Source organism: Gopherus evgoodei, chromosome 7 (assembly GCF_007399415.2).
Source record: "Gopherus evgoodei ecotype Sinaloan lineage chromosome 7, rGopEvg1_v1.p, whole genome shotgun sequence".
Taxonomy (NCBI): domain Eukaryota; kingdom Metazoa; phylum Chordata; order Testudines; family Testudinidae; genus Gopherus; species Gopherus evgoodei.
Genome location: NC_044328.1, coordinates 9186193 through 9206283, shown reverse-complemented (window position 1 = coordinate 9206283; position 20091 = coordinate 9186193). Strand labels below are relative to the sequence as shown.

Below are 20091 nucleotides of genomic sequence, written 5' to 3'. Positions count from 1 at the left end.
TTAGTCTCCAAGGTGCCACAAGGACTCCTTGTTGCTTTTGCTGATACATACTAACACGGCTACCACTCTGAAACCTGCCACTCAGAGGGTTTGGTAGTTGCTCAAAGTACTCACAAGTGCTCTTGTGTATGGCTGCACTGCTAGAAAGGAAAGAGCCATCTTTCACAGTAGACTCCTAGTACTACTGAGCCTTCTATTGCAGATTAAATTTGTCTTCCTTAGTGGAATCCCTGAGGGTTGATGGTAGAGCACAAACTACCTCTTCTGTGGTCGATTCACACTGCCTAAGGTTTCCTCAAATCATTTAAAAGCAAAAAACAAAAAACCCTTTAACTAGTAAGTTCAGAAGCAACACAGGATGCCTTAAGAAGGCACCACCTTTTCTTGTTCTGGATCAAGTTCTACTTACATAAATGTACATATGAATCCCAAAGTTTTTAACTACTGTTGCATTGTACTAGAGGGCTTGACCTGGTTTCTTCCCCTGGGCAACACCTTCCATTGAAGTGATTACAAATGTAAATACTACTAAGAGTTGAACGACGTTCTGGAATCTCATAAGCCTCAATAATAGAAGATCATTTAATCTAGTTCTTAAGGAAGGCAATTTAAAGTCAAATCATCAGTTTAGAGGCAGCCAGTGTAGTGAATGGAGAATACAGAATGATCAGAAGCCCAAACCAATGAGCACACGTGTCTCTGAATTCTGAACAACTGCTAAAGGCTTACTGTTAGAATCCTTGCTAGAACACAAACAATGAGTGAGACAATCAATCAGCTATAAGAAGGGAAAGTAATAATGTCCTTCCCACGCATTTTAAACACTACAGGTGAAAGTTACTATTGCTTTCCAGAGAGATTCATGAATTACCTCGTTTTCTCTTGTAATTCTCCCTCATGTCTGGGCAAAACAAAAGATGCTCTGAAATGAGCCACACAAATAGCATGCCACATGAGCTACATGCCTGACATGCTAAGTAAAATACTGTGGACATTGCAGGGATTTCAAATGTTTTTCAGGATGCAAAACTAGCTTGACTTCACAAACCTTTTTCCTGTGATTTAAACTGTCTTCTCTCTCACCTGAACTTACTCAATTTAAAGGAAAAAAACAAACAGAAGCATGTCTACACAGCTGAAGGGAAGCCTGTACCATGTGTAAGCCTACGTCCACACTACAGCTTTAAATCGATTTTACGCGTCCACACTAGGGCACATTACTTCGGTGGTGTGCGTCCATGGTCCCAGGGTACCATCGATTTCCAGAGTGGTGCACTCTGGGTAGCTCAGTAAAAGAATAGGACCAATAACTTCGATATCTGTCCACACTAACCCTAAATCGATTTAGTAATATCGATTTTAGGGTTACTCCTTTCGTTTAGCTGGAGTACAGAAATCGATTTTAAGACCCCTTAAAATCGATTTTAAGTGCCTTGTAGTGTGGACGGTTACAGCGTTAAATCAATTTAACGCTGTTTAAATCGATTTAACGCTGTACTGTGGACCTGGCCGTAGGGATATAATTATCCTCCTAAAAGCCAGGGTGGCACAAATGGGTACATGCAGAGTACTAACTTTTATATTCCACTAGGGGGCCAAGATTGGGGGAGAGAAAAGATCTTTCACAGTCTCTCCACAAGGAAACGCAAATCAAGCACATTAAAAGAGGTTTGTAGGGGGGACAGAGGGGACTGGATAGGGCAGTAGTAAGCAACCTTTCAGAAGTGGTGTGCCAAGTCTTCATTTATTCACTCTAATTTAAGGTTTCGCGTGCCGGAAATACATTTTAATGTTTTAGAACGTCTCTTTCCATAAGCCTATAATATATAACGAAACTATTGTTGTATGTAAAATAAATAAGGTTTTAAAAATGTTTAAGAAGTTTAATTTAAAATTAAATTAAAATGCAGAGCCTTCCGGACCAGTGGGCAGGACCCTGGCAGTGTGACTGCCACTGAAAATCACCTCGCGTGCTGCATTCGGCACACGGGCCATAGGTTGCCTACCCCTGGGATAGTGGGTGGAGTCCCCGGGGGCCTGTCAGGGGGCAGGGGTGTGAATAGGGGTCAGGGCAGTCAGGGGACAGGGAGGGATTGGATAGGGGGTGGGGTTCCGGGGGGTGGTTAGGGGCAGGGGTCCCAGGAGGGGGCGGTCAGGAGACAAGGAGCAGGGTGGGGGCTGGATGGTTGGAGGAGTTCTGAGGGGGGGCAGTCACAGGGCGGAAAGTGGGAGGGGTCAGACAGGGGGCAGGGCCAGGCTGTTTGGGGGACAGCCTTCAATACCTGGCCCTCCATACAGTTTTGAACCCCAATATGGCCCTCAGGCCAAAAAGTTTGCCCACCCCTAAGCTACAGCATAAAGGAGGAAAACATTGCTCTGTCATCAAAGCTCGAGGGCACATACCACTGTCTGCTTTACAGAAGAAAGCATGCTTGATCTTTTCTCTGTTACTCTATTATTCGATTCATGCATCTGTTTTTTGTACTTCTGGAAAAATCTAACATTGCTTTTACTTTTTTCATAGAATTAGAGATGTCCACCTTAGCCTAAGAACATGCAAAAGAATCAGACCATTTACAGTATGTAGAATAGATGGTGACAGATGCCTGCCAAAGATATTTGTTGTCTTTTTATTAGGGGAAAAAACACCCTAAATTAGAAGCCACATTTATAACAGGCCCCATAAGTATTTTGGGAGACTGTAGTCACATCAAATCAAGGAAGCATAGGCTTTTCTTTCATAATAATGAGGGTGCACTGTATGCTTTAAAAAATACTGTCTACTCCAAAGAACAACCTGTAAAGAGAATCTGGTTTACGGGTTAAGCTTAAGACTGTTGGAAGGAGTATGGATGTTGGTTCATTAGTGGTGTTAGTTTGAAACTGTATGTCCCTAGCTTGGTAGTTCATTGTGTTTGTATTTTTGGGAAGGGATGGGAATGGGAGTTTACAATTGTTGGTTTTGATCACTGGACGGTATTTTGAGTTTGGATACAAATGAATGTAGACTGGAAAGAAAGAGTTACCGTTATCAGGTTTTGGGTTTTTTAAAAAATTGTAGTAGTTGCACTATCTAGATTTCTACCCTGTCTCATCAGTTTTATTCTCCTTCTTAGCTAGAAGTTACTCAAAACTGATCAGGATTGGGATTACAAAGGAGCCACACAGATGAGAAGAAGCTTGTTAAATTCCACTCTATGTGGACTGACCGATATTTTTCCATGCATTTTCAATTTAAGCTCAAAAGCCAGAAACCACAAATATAAAACACTCCAAACATCATACACAGAACCCTTGCCTCACAAGTGTAGGCATACCATTAAGTTACATGGCACTTGCTGATAAGTTTGCAGTGTATTTGAGTCATTCATTTTCGTATTAATTCTAATTAATAGACTTAGAATAGATCTTTATCCCCTGAAAGCCTGATGAAACATAAGGTATTTGGAAAGTGGAAAAGGCTTTTATTGCTTTGCAGGTTCATGAAGTGACCTATATCAGGTACACTGGTGACGATAATGTACATAACCTCAAAATATTTGTACATAAAGAGAGCATTCAAAAAAATTTTCAGTCCAGCCTATTTTCATGAAGAAGAGGTAGAATTACAGGGTATATACACATTATATTCTCAAGCTCCAACTTCTTTTCACTCATTAATATATAAAAAGAAATGGCATTCTGGCAACAACAGTTTTATGTGCAGCTAGACTTAATTTTGTTGGCAGGAGAGAAGTGTTGCTCTGGGATACATGTAACATTGTGTTTGGTCTGGACTGTTTGTGCAAACTGCATACATACGGTCTGCAAATTGTCAATCTTCCACAAGGCAGACAATTGGTCACAGAGAATGCATTCAGGTATGATTCCTGAAGCCACTATATAGAGCTGCTGACCAATACTAAAGCCATATGAAAGTTTATTAGGCTAAGGTGCAGTGTCCCTCATCTTAAACAATCATCCAAAGGACTGGAAGAGACAGAAAGGGAATGCATTAAAAATAACTAGAGATGATGGCAAAGACACCCTTTCTCCCTAACTCCATCACAGAGAGTACCAAGGGCTAGGTAGTCTTTTGGCCCTCTGATGGCCCAACAGCATATCAGCTAATAGCTACATTAAGTTAGAAGTTCTTAATAAAAGGATGACATATCAGAAAATATCACCTATAGATAATATATCTCAGGTATTCCTAAGGCATCTGTCACTATGGTATTTCTATTTATGTAACTGATTATACAAAATCTTGGTGGACCTTTTGTAAAGCATAATAGCACAACTGCATATATGTTGCAAGCTTTAAAGAAGTTATTTGTCTATAGATCAGAAAGAACCTTCTTCATATGCAGAAGAGGTTTGAGACATAACCTGGAAAAATAGCCTCAAAACACTATCATTTCCAAACTGAAGTGCAATGTCTTCCAGTTAATTTAAATCCATTTAAAAACTAGAAATGGTTTAAGTTGTCCATTTCTTTGAGACGGATTAAAAAAATTGGATACATACCTGGGCAATTTACAACAAAAACACAATTTTGCAAGTCTGATGAAGAAATGTAATGAGTAAAGCAATGGAATTTCTCTTCAGAGTTCAGCCCAAGTTTCCAAAACCGATCCATCCAAAAATATTACTTTCCACAATATTTTTCTGCTAAATATTGTAGGAAGAGGGGGAAAAAAAAACAAAAAACAAAACTCTGCCTCCAAGATAACTAGTTTGTTATTGAGCCCCTGTGCAATACATTAGATTTTAACATATGATCCAACAAGCCATGCACAGTTCTCTCTGATGCTTGTAATTTGGACGGAAGTAAATGGTAGATATGCCCACATCTGAAGGCAGAATTTAGTCCATAATAATTTATGGGAGAACTAAATGTTTATCTCTCTCAAAAAAACAAAAGAAACCACAAACAAAAGACCCCCTCCATTTCCTAATTCTTTTCAAGGAATCATTACAAATGTTTTTCTTTAATTCCTGAATCTCTAATATTCATTTTTAACAATCTGTACCACAGGGTACTTGTAAATGCTGGATACTTTTTGTTTAAAATAAGGACCATTTGTGAAATCATTTTTTTATTGACTGATCCTAAACAAGAAAAATATTTTTCAGTGGAAATAAAGTAGTACGTTTTTACAAGGCTCTTCAAGAAACTGCAATAAAGTCTGACATACGACAAAGGATGCTGGGCTAAATTTTCAAACATGGACAGCTGCCAAACGCGTCTTAGATACCAAACTATCTCGTTAAAATGGTTAAGAGGTTGCATCATTGTTATGATAAAGATTATCTAATAGATTTTGTGCTTGTGCAGGAAAAGTTTCATAAATTTAATGCAAGAAGGTGTTTTATAGGAACATACGAAGGAATTAAAATCTGTACAACAAATTTAAGGCTGGTAGGGACAATCTTAGCGAATGAAAAGCAGTTGTACAACTGATATTTGTAGTAAACAACATAGCTGCTCAATTTTCTAAGGATCTAAGACTGAAGGATGACAAGCACCCAAAACTCCCAACAATTGCCATTGGGTGTTGATCTAGAAGAGTGAATCTTACTTGGACTGACTGTAGTGTTGAACAAAATAGGGAGTATACAAGTGGGAGTGTAACAGGCAATTACTAGAAATGGTTACTTACCTGTAACTGGAGGTTCTTCAAGATGTGTGGTTCATATCTGTATTCTACATCTGGGTACACATGCACTCCATGCACCCGAGTGAGATTTGTAACAAGTAGTATCTGTTGGTCCGCACATCTGCATTTGCTTCTTTTATGCTCCAAACCAAGGAAATAAAGGGTGGCATGGACTAATGCCTCTCCAGTTCCTTCTTTTACAGCAAATCAGATAGGATCCAAAGCAGAGGGGAAGAAGGGTGGCTAGCAAGACATAGATAGGGACCACACATCTTGAAAAACCTTCAGTTGCAGGTAGTTAACCTCCATTTCTTGTTTGAGTGGTGGCCCCTATGTGTAATTCCCCATGTTGGTGATTGGTAAGTAGTATTCAAATAGGAGGAGGGTGCGAGAATGTAGTTGGCGTGAATGTCTAACACTGCTGTTCCCACAGCTGCATGTGCCAAGGAAGCCTGGTCCAGAGAGTAATTCTTCATAAAGATGTGGATGGAACTCCAGGTAGCCACCTTACCAGTCCATCAGTATTGGAACATCTCAAACAGCTACTGGTGAAGTTGCTTGTGATCTCGTAGAGTGGGCCCTCATACTGTCCAGGGGATGAATATGTTCGGATCATAGAACAGAATCATAGGACTGGAAACAACCTCAAGAGGTCCTCTAGTTCAGTCCCCTACACTCATGGCAGGACTAAGTGTTATCTAGACCACCCCAACAGGTGTTTGTCTAACCTTCTCTTAAAAACCTCCAGCACTCAGTGGTCCGAGGTGACCTGCAACCATGCCAAACGGTAGGGATGAAGACAGTTGAGAAAAGAACAGGGTGGATCCTGGGAGATGACTGGGGTGTTGCTCTGGACCGCACCCTCAAAATGAGTGCTTCTGGCCCCCAGGGTGCATTGCTAGGCCAGGCTGCAAAGTTGAGCGGGAGGAGGAAGGGCAGCAGCAGCTGAAACTAACATCCCTGTCCCTTCTCCTTGCAGACCCTGGACGAGATTGCCAAGGCATAGGCGGCAGCCAGAACAGCTTTCTTGCAGACTTGTGGCATAAACATGCCCAACATGCAAAGGGTGGCCCTAATGTCTTAACCCATGCAGCCTCGCATCCATCTGCTCTGAAAAAAGACTGATCCCATTGAATGGGAGGTCTTGGATTGAGGTCTGCATATCTTGGGAGAGGCTAGTGGCCTGAAGTCAGGAGCTGCACCTCATAATCATTGCCAATGCAACCACCCTAGCCACTGAGTCAGCTGTGTCCCATGTTATTTCAAGGGAACACTGAGCCTCCGTGATGCCCTCTTCCACGAGCATGCTGAATTCCTGGGGCAAACCCTGTGGGAGGGACTCGAACTTACAGAGGGAGAATCATAAGTCGAAATTTATCTCCCTAGGAGATAAACAGAAACAGGTCCAATCTTTTGGCCTCTGTTTTTGGGAGTTGAGCTGATATACCCTTGTTTATCTTTTTCACTGGCTGCAGAGGCCACAGTGAGCCCCAGGGGAGGGTGGGTGTAAAGGTACTCAAACCCTTTGGTTGGGACAAAGTATTTCTTTTCAGCCCTTTTAAAGATGGGAGAGACGGATGGATGAAGGAGTTTGCCAGAGGGCCGTGGCAATTTTGAGGATACTGTCATGCACTGGTAGTGGGACACAGGGCAGGGTAGAGGCTGACAGGACAGTAAACAAGGTATCCGCCTGCTCAGTCATTTCCTCCAATGGTGTTTAAACTGAAATGTCTAGGAAACTCCATTTGGAGTGGCAAGTTGTGTGCATATTATTTCCATTAAAGAAATAAATGTACCTAACATCGCTTCTATTGTCCAGGAGAGGGCTAGGTGGTATAGGACTAAGTCCCGTCCCCCTCCGAAATGTAAGACTGGGAGTGTGTTGTGGGTCCAACCAAGGCTGGTAAGAGCCAGAGCATAACTCAAATGTAGCTGGCAGGCTGCAGTTACACACAGGATATGGCTTGCATGCTGGAAGGATGTTTGTGAACAGCACAGGCGGGAGCTCCTTCAGCAAGGCATTGTGAAGAATCCCAGGTTTCAGGGCAGAGGTGACACAGCTGCTCTTTAGTCTGGATTGTACGCTGTGTCACAAATTGCCAATGTTACTGTTGTGGGTCCCGTGCTTTTCGTTAGTGTGGTGGGTTGGAGTGCCACCCCTTGCCCCAGGTGTGGGAGGGAGAGAAGTGGGGAAGAGCCCCGGGTCCACTCACTACTTTAGGTCCAGCCCCTTCAGCATTGCGGACTGCTTACCCTCTTTCTGCTTGGGGAAGGTTTCCCATCCCCTGGTACTCCAGTTGACAACAGTACTCCTCCAACTCTAGTCAACTTTCCTTCCCCTCCCCATCTGACTCAATCAGGGGGTTTTATTAGGTCTCAGGAGGGGCCTTAATTGGCTCCAGGTGCTATAATTACCCTGTAGTAATCTCTCCTTAGTCCACAAGGAATAAGGTTCTGATCATCCTAGGGCTTATATACCTCTCATCTATCACTCTCCTGCTGCCCTCTGGCCCTGCTGTATCACACCTGGTATGTTACAGAGGAACAGCAAATGCTGTACTTGGTGGCAATATGAACCTCCCCAAGGCAATAAAGGCAGCACTGGTGTTTGTTCCTGACAGAGAAAGAACAGGGGCACAAGACAGTCCTTAAACCCCAGGAACCTTGGCATAATCCTCCTTAATGGGGAGAGACTTCCTGAGACAAGAAGACTAAGCTATGTTAACTATAACACTAAAACAAAGTCTACGCTTACTAAAAAACTACTTACAATACGTATTTACAAGTATAGAAGTAGAAGACGATCATAGTGGATGCAGCAAATTCCAGCTCAGGCCATGCGCTGGTAAGAAGGAACCAGAGAGGCATTGGTCCATGCCACCCTTAATGCTCTTGTTTTGAAGCATGAGGAGAGCAACAGCTTAATGCATGGGCCAACAGACACTACTTGCTATAAATCTCCAGTCTCAGGTGCATGGAGCACATACATATCCATGTGTGGAATGTATATAGGGACCAGTCTTCAAACAAGATCAGATACCTACTGAACTACAAATATTTCTAAGGTTTCTGGCCATATCTTGCTAAATTACAGCTTCTAAACATGAAGGTAACCAGTTCAAAGCTTGAGATTCTATGATACTTTATGTATTATACCCAAGAGAGGTCTTAAGCAAGAAACTGAAAGATAGTCCTTATTTTGCAATAATGACAATAAATCCATCATCCATGCATTCAAAAAGCATGTTAGTGCCCCTTCTCTAAAGAAAATCATTAAAAAGTCTTAAGATTATGCAGAATTAGAATAGTACAACAGAAAATTACTGTGAAAGATGTACAGAAAAAATAGGCGGTCTCCCACAATAGTAAGACCTTTACTTCTGTCTGTTAACATCAGTTTACAAAGTTTCCACGGGAATCTGCTGCTAACATATGAATGTACTTGTTACATTATATTTTGAACAGAAATTCCTTTGTGAAAAAGGCCCACAACCAGTGCCAATCACCTAATAAAATTAGAATGACCTCCACTATGCCCAATAGAGCAGAGGCATGACACACTGTATCTCATGGTTTAGCTACAGCTATAGATTTGTTTTATATGCCCATATTGAATTGAAGATGATGTACACAGTGACTTTTAAATACTTTTTCCTGCATCAAGAGCCTGATTCTGTTCCCCATGAAGACAATCGGGAAAGTCCCAGCATTTCAGAACTGATCTCTAACAGCCTGATCCAGTGCCCATAGAAGTCAGTGAAACACCTCCCACTTACTTCAATGGATTTTGGATTAGGGCTAAGTGAGCAATTTAGTATTAGTGTGTGGATAGTAACCCAAATTACATCTAGCAATCCCACAATATTAAATATTTGCAAAAAAAATCAACAAATTTTTTTATGATGTGTATGCCAAACAAACACAATGTAAAACAGAAAACTAGTCTCCTTACCTTAATTTTTATTTCTCATAATGGAAGGCATCCACTGGTCTGGATATTACTCATGGATTAGATCTGTTCATTCCACCACAATGCAGGCAGAAAAATTCTACCCTGGAAGGAGATGTGGTATGAAATTTCAGGAGGATTGTTTTTGTTGTTGTTGTTAGTTAAGGGTAAGTGTCTATGTGCAAACTGAGATTATAATGTGAAACAAACTTCAACTTTAAATGTCTTTAAAGAACAGTTCTACCCTGAAGAAAGCATCTATATAAAAATGACATCTTTCTATTCAAGAGGTCCACTTCACATGGGTATAATGTGGAGTCCGTCTCTTTATTGTATTGACTAAAACAGGGGTTGGCAACCTTTCAGAAGTGGTGTGCCAAGTCTTCAGTTATTCACTCTAATTTAAGGTTTCACATGCCAGTTACACATTTTAACATTTTTAGAAGGTCTCTTTCTATAAGTCTGTAATATATAACTAAACTATTGTTGTATTTAAAGTAAGTAAGGTTTTTAAAATGTTTAAGAGAGGCTTCATTTAAAATTAAATTAAAATGCAGAGCCCCCTGGACCGGTAGCCAGGACCCGGGCAGTGTGAGTGCTACTGAAAATCAGACTGCGTGCCGCCTTTGGCATGTGTGCCATAGATTGCCTATCCCTGAACTAAAATGTGCTTTCACTACATTTTACCCCTTGTGAGGCTGCCTAGGCAGAGCAAGCGAACTCTTTTCCTTTTGGTGCATCATCAGCATTGTTTACTAAATTCCACTCATTTGTGTCTGTGCAACGTCATTAAAGATTATTTGACTTCTTCAGGGCAAAAAGTGTAAGAGTAATTAGCCTTGTAGATCTTCACTGCTGATAATGGTGCATGAGATGGAAAGAATTCAGCTTGACTTTCTGATCCCAGGTGGAATTTGAGGGGCTAGTAATTAGAAGAGATTCTGATTTCTGTATCAAATGTGCTCAATTACATATCAATACCAAAAATGAAATCTCATTATACCATTTATGTAGTCAGTCATTCTTCAAAATATAATGAGAATTCCATAAAATAGTTAGTGTGTTTTATTTCCAAAAATGATGAATTTAGATTGTCAAAAAGGAAAAAAAAGCAACTTTTCTTTGCCAATACTCTTGAATTACTAAGTTTATTTTTATCATTTTTACTACAGGAAACTACGACAGGAAGCTCTCAAAGTTCAACACAAAACTAAGTTTTTGCTTAATATTTGAAAAACAATTGTTAAGGCTGTTACACACTACTGCTACTGATTACTGAATTAATTCTGAAGGCTAGCTAATGCTTTCTTTCAGGATAATACTCAGAAAGAAGTACATGTTGGGTTAGTTATGACACTTCTTATTCTAATACTTTAATAGCCTATTGTTCACTCTTGGTTGCCTCAGCAAGATAAAACATTGAAAAAAGAGGATTTCCTGACAGGAAGTGAATTCCCACTATGTGTCACAGGACTCCAGCAAGGATATCTGCTTCACAGAAGGAGTGGCAGCTCTCTTCTGTGATTGCAGAATGACAAAGAAATCATGTTTTGTTTATTAAACAAAATATGTAGTCTGTGGATACTGCAGCTCAAGATGCAGAATACAATGCAATTTGCATGACATGCCATTCAACTACAGTTATGCTGCCAATCCTGAAAGAAGATAATATTAGGGCTGTCGATTAATCGCAGTTAACTCATGCAATTAACACAAAAAATTGTAATTAAAAATTAATTGTAATTATTGCAGTTGCAATCGCACTGTTAAACAATACCGACTGAAATTTGTTAAATATTTTTGGATGTTTTCCTATATTTTCAAATATACCTCTACCTCGAAATAACGCTGTCCTTGGAAGCCAAAAAATCTTACCACGTTATAGGTGAAACCGCGTTATACTGAAGTTGCTTTGATCCACCGGAGTGTGTAGCCCTGCCTCCCCGGAGCACTGCTTTACCGCATTATATCCCAATTTGCGTTATATTGGGGTAGAGGTGTATATTAATTTCAATTACAAAGTGAACAGTGCTCACTTTATATTTTTATTACAAATACTTACACTGTAAAAATGATAATAGTATTTCAATTCACCTCATACAAGTACTGTAATGTGATCTCTTTATTGTGAAAGTGCAACTTACAAATGTAGATTTTCTTTTGTTACATAACTGCAGTCAAAACAAAGTAAAACTTTAGAGCCTACAAGTTCACTCAGTCCTACTTCTTGTTCAACCACTAAGACAATCAAGAAGAACAGGAGTTCTCGTGGCACCTTAGAGACTAACAAATTTATTTGAGCATAAGCTTTCATGGGCTACAGCCCACTTCATCGGATTCATGCAGTGGAAAATACAGTAGGGTAATATATATACACAAATACAGAGAACATGAAACAATGAGTGTTACCATACACACTCTAATGAGAGTGATTAGTTAAGGTGAGCTGCTTACAGACAGCCCCCCACCCTGAAGCAAATACTCACCAGCAACCACAGACCACACAACAAAAACACTAACCTAGGAATCTATCCTTGCAACAAAGCCTGTTCCCAACTCTGTTCACGTATCTATTCAGGGGACACCATCATAGGACCTAATCACATCAGTCACACTATCACCTGCACATCTACCAATGTGATATATGCCATCATGTGCCAGCAATGTCCCTCTGCCATGTACACTGGCCAAACTGGACAGAATAAATGGACACAAATCAGACATCAAGAATTGTAACATTCAAAAACCAGTCGAAGAACACTTCAATCTCCCTGGTCACTCGATTACAGACCTAAAAGTCGCAATATTACAACAAAAAACCCTTCAAAAACAGACTCCAAAGAGAGACTGCTGAATTGGAATTAATTTGCAATGGACACCATTAAATTAGGCTTGAATAAAGACTGGGAGTGGATGGATCAAACTATTTCCCCATGTTTATTCCCCTCCCCCCCCCACACACACACTATTCCTCACAACTTCTTGTCAACTGCTACAAATGGACCATTTTGATTACCACTACAAAACTTTTCTTCTCTCCTGCTGGTAATAGCTCACTGTAACTGATCACTCTTGTTAGCGTGTGTACGGTAACACCCATTGTTTAATGTTCTCTCCGTGTGTGTGTCTGTCTGTCTTCCTACTGTATTTTCCACTGCACGCATCCAATGAAGTGGGCTGTAGCCCACAAAAGCTTATGCTCAAATAAATTAGTCTCTAAGTGCCACAAGTACTCCTGTTCTTTTTGCGGATACAGACTAACACGGCTGCTACTCTGAAATAAGACAATCACTCTTTTTTTTTTTTTTTTTTTTTTTTTTTACATTTTACAGAATATAATGCTGCCAGCTTCTTATTTACAATGTCACCTGAAAGTGAAAACAGGTGTTCACGTGGCACTTTTGTAGCAAGCATTCCAAAGTATTTACATGTCAGATTGCATATGAATGTTCAGCATCTTTCATGCTTCAGCCACCATTCCAGAGGACATGCTTCCATGCTGATGACGCTTGTTAAAAAAAGTGTGTTAATTAAATTCTGACTGAACTTCTTGAGGAAGAATTGTATGTCTCCTGCTCTGTGTTTTACCCACATTCTGCCATATATTTCATATTATAGCAGTCTCAGATGACCGGGCACATGTTGTTCATTTTAAGAACACTTTCATCGCAAATTTGACAAAATGCAAAGAAGAGACCAATGTGACATTTCTAAAGATAGCTACAGCACTTGACCCAAGGTTTAAGAACCTGAAGTGCCTTCCAAAGCGGAGAGGGACAAGGTATGGAGCATGCCTTTGGAAGTCTTAGCAACACTTCGATGCAGAAACTACAGAACCCAAACCACCGAAATAATAATAATAAATAATAATAATAATAATAATAATAATAATGATGAATATCAACCTTCTGCTGGCGGCAACGTGACTCAGATGATGAAAGTGAACATGTGTCAGCCTGCACTGCTTTGGATCGTTATTGAGCAGAACCCATCATCACACTTTCAGGTGACACTGTAAATAAGAAACAGGCAGCAGTATATCACCTGCAAATGTAAACAAACTTGTCTGTCTGAGTGACTGGCTGAACAAGGAGTAGGAATGAGTGAATTTGTAGGCTCTAAAGTTTACATTGTTTTGAGTGCAGTTATTTTTTGTACATGATTCTACTTTGTAAGTTCAACTTTCACGATAAGGAGATTGCATTACAGTACCTGTATGAGGTGAATTGAAAAATACTATTTCTTTTGTTTTTTTCAGCACCAATATTTGTAATCAGAAATATAAAGTGAGCACTGTACTTTGTTCTGTGTTGAAACTGAAATCAATAGATTTGAAAACGTAGAAAACATCCAAAAATACTTAAATAAATGCTATTCTATTATTAACAGTGCGATTAATTGCGATAATTTTTTTAATCGCTTGACAGCCCTAATTAACATACCAAAATGCATCCCCAATTATAGTTATCCTCTGTATATTATTACATCTCAGGATTAAGCTCAGACCTTACTATTTCTAGAATTTAGTTACAATCAATCATTCTCAGCCTAAAATTATTTCTATACAATCGTCTGGTATCCTTTCTAGGAAGTTAAAATATTAGATGGCATCAAAGTTACAGTGAAATTATTGGTACTAAAAAGCATTTATTTATTCATTCACGGTGTGCCTTTTTAGTAGGTAACATTGCTTCTGTAATAAATTATAAGTAACATATGCTGTAGATAAGTGCTCAGACATGATGCAGGGCATGGAATACCTAAACAGACAAATTAATCCAACAGTATAGTAACTACGATAAGATCAAAAAAGTTGCTTGTTACAAATTTTCATTATACACTCTCTTCCAATTAACAAGTACTTTAAAGATAATTAACATCCTGCTAACAAGACACCTGACTCTCTGCCATAATATAGTAATAATGAAAACGTGCTCTGTCTCCATCAAATTTACCAGAAACATTTTTAAGGGTTTGTCCTTCCATTAGTATGCACACATGACTCATTAGTTTTAATGAGAATGAGGAAAATACAATTAATGGCAGAACAAACTCCAGGAGATTGCATAACTAAACTGCACCATGCCTGAGATGTAGCATGGACTTCTAAAGAAAGCAAATTTTTTGCAAGATAATACTCTTGCTGGAATTCATCACTGCGCAGTACAGAATTTGCACAGAATTAGTGTTCCCTGCAGATTTCTTCTCTCCCCCCACTTCCTAAATTTATTATTTCCACCAAAATTCTTCCTTTTTCTGTTTTTTCCACCCAGGGTTGACAGCGGGAGCCCCAACTGCACATGATTATATTGTGTTTTTTGACAAAACAAAATATGCAGCATTTAAAAATATCGTGAGTAGAATCTGTAATCTTTTGGCAGAGAATTTCCCCAGGAGTAAAGGAAACTATAACAGAGAAAATTCTTTCACAGAAGATTCCAAATCAGTGTCCTCTACCTACACTGCAGTTTAGAACCTCAGACCTTTGGGTAGCGAAGACACTCCTATGCAGCTTTTGTTTCGTGATGAAATTATGGCTAATCAAATCAAATGGTGAAACTCTGGGCTTTCAGGCAACCCTACAAGTTACAATTACAAATGCACATAGTGTATATTTTAAAGAATTGATTCACCCCACAGCAAACATCATGACATGTAAATTCCTGCTTCTGTAACCATGTAAATATATTGGCAGGATGGTAGGGTAAAGTTCACCTCTCAGGCTGCTTCCTCAGCACCAATCAGCAAAGTCTAGTTATGTCAATTTATGTCACTTTCGGTGCTCAATGAGGCAAGGAAATGGATTAGAGTGCCAGACTGTGGAAACAATGCTAAACAACTATGCCAAAACTGAGTATCAAACTCCAGGCTCAGCTTTATATGACTGACTTCATAAAAGTTAATGGAATAAATTAAGTTTAAAAAATGCAATATAAAAAGTAAAACCTATCTCCAGATGGTGAAACAAGATTTGCCTGTAGGAAATACTTTTAAAATATATTTTGCAAGTAAATATGTTAATTTTAAATGCAGTTTTACAGGAAAATCTAGTTTAAAAGACATTAAAAAATTTGTTTTTAGAATCTGCTCACAACTCAAGAAATAAGGAAATATAAATGCATGATATTCCTTACAACACTCAAGGCTATTAAAAAACCCTCCTTACATATAACTTTCTCTTATAGTTTTAAATCAAAACACATGCCTCTGATAAGTCCCTATTTATAGTGCCATGTATTATGTAATTTTGATTTAGTTCATGATATATTCTGGTTTTACTCAGTTTTAAACACATCCATCTATTCATAATCGTTCAATGGTAAATCTTAAAGGTAGCTTCAATAACTCATCACTGTATCATATCACAACTAAATCCTTTTCTGAACATATAGTGTGGAAATACACATCTTAATGTACTCCAAAACAAGAACCCTACCTAGCTCCTGCTGAAGTAAAAGCTTCCATTGTTCGAAATGGAAGCACAAGCAGGCGCCATGTTCCCACCCCCCCACCCCACAATGAACAGTAAAAATAGAGAAAAAAAATCTTAGCAGAAGAGGTAAACATAGATTAACTGAATACTGACTGCATGGGGAAAATAATAATTCAGATACAAAAATTTAACTCACCATTCACCTAACTACATTGAGGATGAAAACAAAAAGGTTTGAAATAGAAGAGAATCAAAATATTCTTCAAACAACTTTCTGCTGCATCCCTTCCCAACTGCCCTGTGAAATACACAGCAGCAACAGCACAAAAGCATCTTTATGGTAGGAATAAAAGGCTCTTTAAATGCTCCTTTTATTTTTTATTGAATGAACTCACTCTTACACAAAGTTCATGCCACAATGTCTCAAGCTTCAGTGTTGCCAGATCATGGAGTTGTCAGTCTGCTAATTTTGGTAAATTACAAAGAGAGCAGTCTGAAGTATGTACAAAATTTCTATATTGGATGAAGAATTAAATTGTAATCAAGTACTTGATTAAAAAGATACCAGCATTTTATGATACTTAGCAGTCAGTAAAATGTTTACCATGTTCTTCTATTTTTTTCCCCCCAAAACATGAGCTTCACCCCTACTAACTGAAAACAGTTCTCTTTCAGAGCCACTTTCTTGCATAGAGAAACTTGAGTTTACTGAGATACAAAGCCACAGACTCCTCCCAACTACAGTATTAATCATTTGTGTGGTTTACAGTTGCCATAGAATTAACAAATGTATACTATGTTTTTTTTTATACAGAAGCACATTGCAACAGACATCCCATTGCTTAAAAAATACAAAAAAATAATAGAGCTGCAGTTTAAACTGATATCCCGTAGTTTGGCAATTCTGAAGAAACCTTGCCCTAAAGATGACCTTTATGATGATTTTTCAAGCGATCCAAAGTATATGCAAAAAAGCAAGGGTAGAGCACTTTCAGGAGAAGAACGCACTACTACAAGACTCTCAGAATACAAATTTATCTGCAAGCTTGGCAGGCAAATAATGCTATCAAGTACTGATGTGATCTACAGGAATGTCCAGCTGCAAGCGCACCAGGACACTGAAAAATTCCCCTTCTAAAAATGTGGGCTTTTGCTCATAACCTCCATCAATTCTTAGGAGAAGTGCATTTTCCCACCTTTAAACCTTTAAGTTAGGCAGTTAGGGCATTAGAAGAAAAAACTGCCTGGGAAAGGATTGACAACATGGTTGCACAGAAATTGGTCCATTTCCAGGCTGAGCCTTTGCAGGTTTCACATGCCCTTCGCTGCAAAGAAAATTTCATTGCATTTCTGCAAAATTTTGTAGCGCTTTCAAGTCAACAGGAACACAAACATGTTACCAGCAACTAAAATAAATACAGTAGTTCTTTTATATGTTAATACTTACCAGTAAAGCAACATACAGTATTTGTATTTATCACACAAAATATACATAATAAATCAAACGATTCTTTATTTTCAGGATTGTGTGATAGGAGTTTATAAAAAAAGGAACACACAAAACACCACAAAAAAAAAGCAAAGCTTTCTGGCAAAAACTCCCCAGATACATATTATTCCAAAGCAAACAATTTTTGTTTTAAAGCAAAGAACTGTTCTTTATTTCCCAAACACCACCCACTCTTCCAAATAAACAAGTGATCCAATGTTGCGCAAGAATTTTAATTGTTTCCATAACTCTTATTACCTGCCAAAAAAGTACTTAACATGAGATATCCACTACAGCAGGCTCAAAAATAAATGCATGTTTAAAATAAAATAATTCTGTATCTGTACATAAGCTTGTTTTACATAAGGACTTTAACTTTGCACAGATAATTCACTTTGTTGCGACTTTTAAAAAAAAGGTTTATTCTATCTACTATTTACTGTTACTAACCTGGACATTCTTAATCCTACTATCATTTTCCACAATCTTAAAAACATTTTGGTCCAAATTCTGCCACCCCTATCACAGTAAGGAGTACCTCACACTTCAAGCAGTCCCAATGGGACCTCCTTTGGTACAAGGCGCTATTCAACACAAACAGCTGGGGACATATTCTAATGTGAAATGCTTATAAAGCTTAAAGTTATTCAGATTCATAAGACCAGATCTACACTGGAAACTATTTTCTGAACAGAAATGTCAGTTGGGGGTAATTAAAAAAAAAAGAATTACATTTCATACCAGCACTACAGTGCATCTACACTAGGTATTCTAGTGCAGATGCAATTTTACCATGAAAAATGTTTTTGCCAGTATAGCTTATTTCATTTGGGAAACAAGAATAAGCCATACTGGCAAGCCTTTGTAATGTAGACTAAGCCTAAAAATCACTGTTGCAAGATTAATGTAAACAAACAATTTTATAGACAGTGGGAAAAGTGTTTGGGGAGTTACAGGGTGGAAACTAGGAAAATATTGTCCTTACAATACATATCAGATTTTTCCACTGAATTTTAACACTAAATCAGCACGTCACAGATTCTCACACCTTCAGCGTTTGGAAGCTGCTTTTGAATCCACTTTTTGATTTGTGATCTGTTGAGAAAGAGTTGACAAGCCTTTGGTTTGGCATGCAATGTTGTTGATAATGTGCGGCTTTCCGATCCCATGATAATATTAAAATCCCCTAGCTGCTCTCTGAGTACAGAGCATTACTGACTTTAAACAATTAAACTTGTGTGACTATCATATCTGAATGCAATAGGGTCATGCCATTGCTATTACTGCTTCAAAGCTACAAATGTAGGGGCATGATTTTCAAAAACTACCTACTAATTTTTGATGACCAACTCAAGACACCCTAAAGCTGCCTTATTAAAAGAAAGTGTTGAGTGCTCATCCTCTGCAAGTCAAACCTCTAAGGTTTTTCAAGATGGGCACCCAAAAGTCACTAGGTAGCTTTGAAAACCTTGGCTAGAGTTTTTTTGCATTACAGTTTTTATTTAATTGCATGGGTTCTTAGAGTTCAGGAGAGATGTTTGTACGTTGCATTTCTAGCCAAATACATAATTTCAGTAATCTTGAATTATTACTGCTGAAAAAGTGTATGTTGTTTTCAAAGTCTAAAAAACTTGCCTTTCACAGCTGCAAAGGAAATGACAAGAGAAGAAGGAAAAAAACAAAAAATCCACACAGTCGGTATACATCAGCAATTAATTCCATTCACAACCGCCCAGCTGTTTGCACATAGAAGAATCAGCCTGTTTCCTTTAGGGACTTTTGCCACTGAAAACTGATATTGCACTTTCAGAGACACAAGCTGTTTGTAACATGTTAGGAATGTGCACTAGATCACAGAAAGTTGAAGAAGAAATGAAATCCAGATCTGATTTTCTTTACAGCTTGCCAACATATTGCATATCTACATTAAGATAAAGTTATCTCATCCCTTTCCTTCCATTCCCCCAGATAAGAATGGAAAATTGCCAGCAAAGTCAGATTAAGTGTCTAGAATGGACACTATTGTGATTTACTGGCAAAGACAAGGTGCAACATTCTCAGGAATCCACATGTCCATGGCATGTTAAATTCAGCCAAGACATTAGTATTTTATAGCTCATTGCCAAACTGGTCGATTCCAGGACATCTCATTACAGTACAGAAGTTACGTGGAACCAGTACTTTTACCATGAAAATGAAGGTTCTCTTGGTTAGCACACACAGCCATGTTACACACAGTAAAGAATACTTTGTCCCATTGGAACCAATTCACTATGCTCTAAATGTAGCATACCTTTTCATTTAATAACCCGGGTTCTCAGAGTACAGAAGAGGTACACACTGCACTATTACTCGTGAGAAGGCGGCCTAGAACAAACTGTTGGCAGGAAGGAAATTTCATTTTCACAATTTCAAGGGGCAATGCCAAGCAGTAAGAAGTAATTGTCAAAATGTGCGCTCTCAGTTTGAGAGAAGTGGCCTTTAATTTTAAAATATCAATAGGTACTAGTTTGTATGTTTTACTGGATTCATAGTTAGGTAAACTACATCTGAGTGTGCCAGTGGGTTTGAGAATATGTTT

At 38.7% G+C, this 20091-nt stretch overlaps 1 protein-coding gene across 19 annotated transcripts in view; it reads right to left on the bottom strand.

Moving 5' to 3' along the window:
• ADD3 (adducin 3) overlaps nucleotides 1-20091 on the bottom strand; it is a 184497-nt gene that overhangs the window by 66563 nt on the left and 97843 nt on the right. For 12 of the 19 annotated variants that reach the window (XM_030568095.1, XM_030568093.1, XM_030568104.1 and 9 more), the window contains one exon: nucleotides 9592-9693. The exons of the other annotated variants lie outside the window; for them this stretch is intronic. The gene's annotated coding sequence lies outside the window, so the exon portion shown is untranslated. The remainder of the gene's footprint in view (nucleotides 1-9591; nucleotides 9694-20091) is intronic. 19 annotated transcript variants of the gene reach the window in all.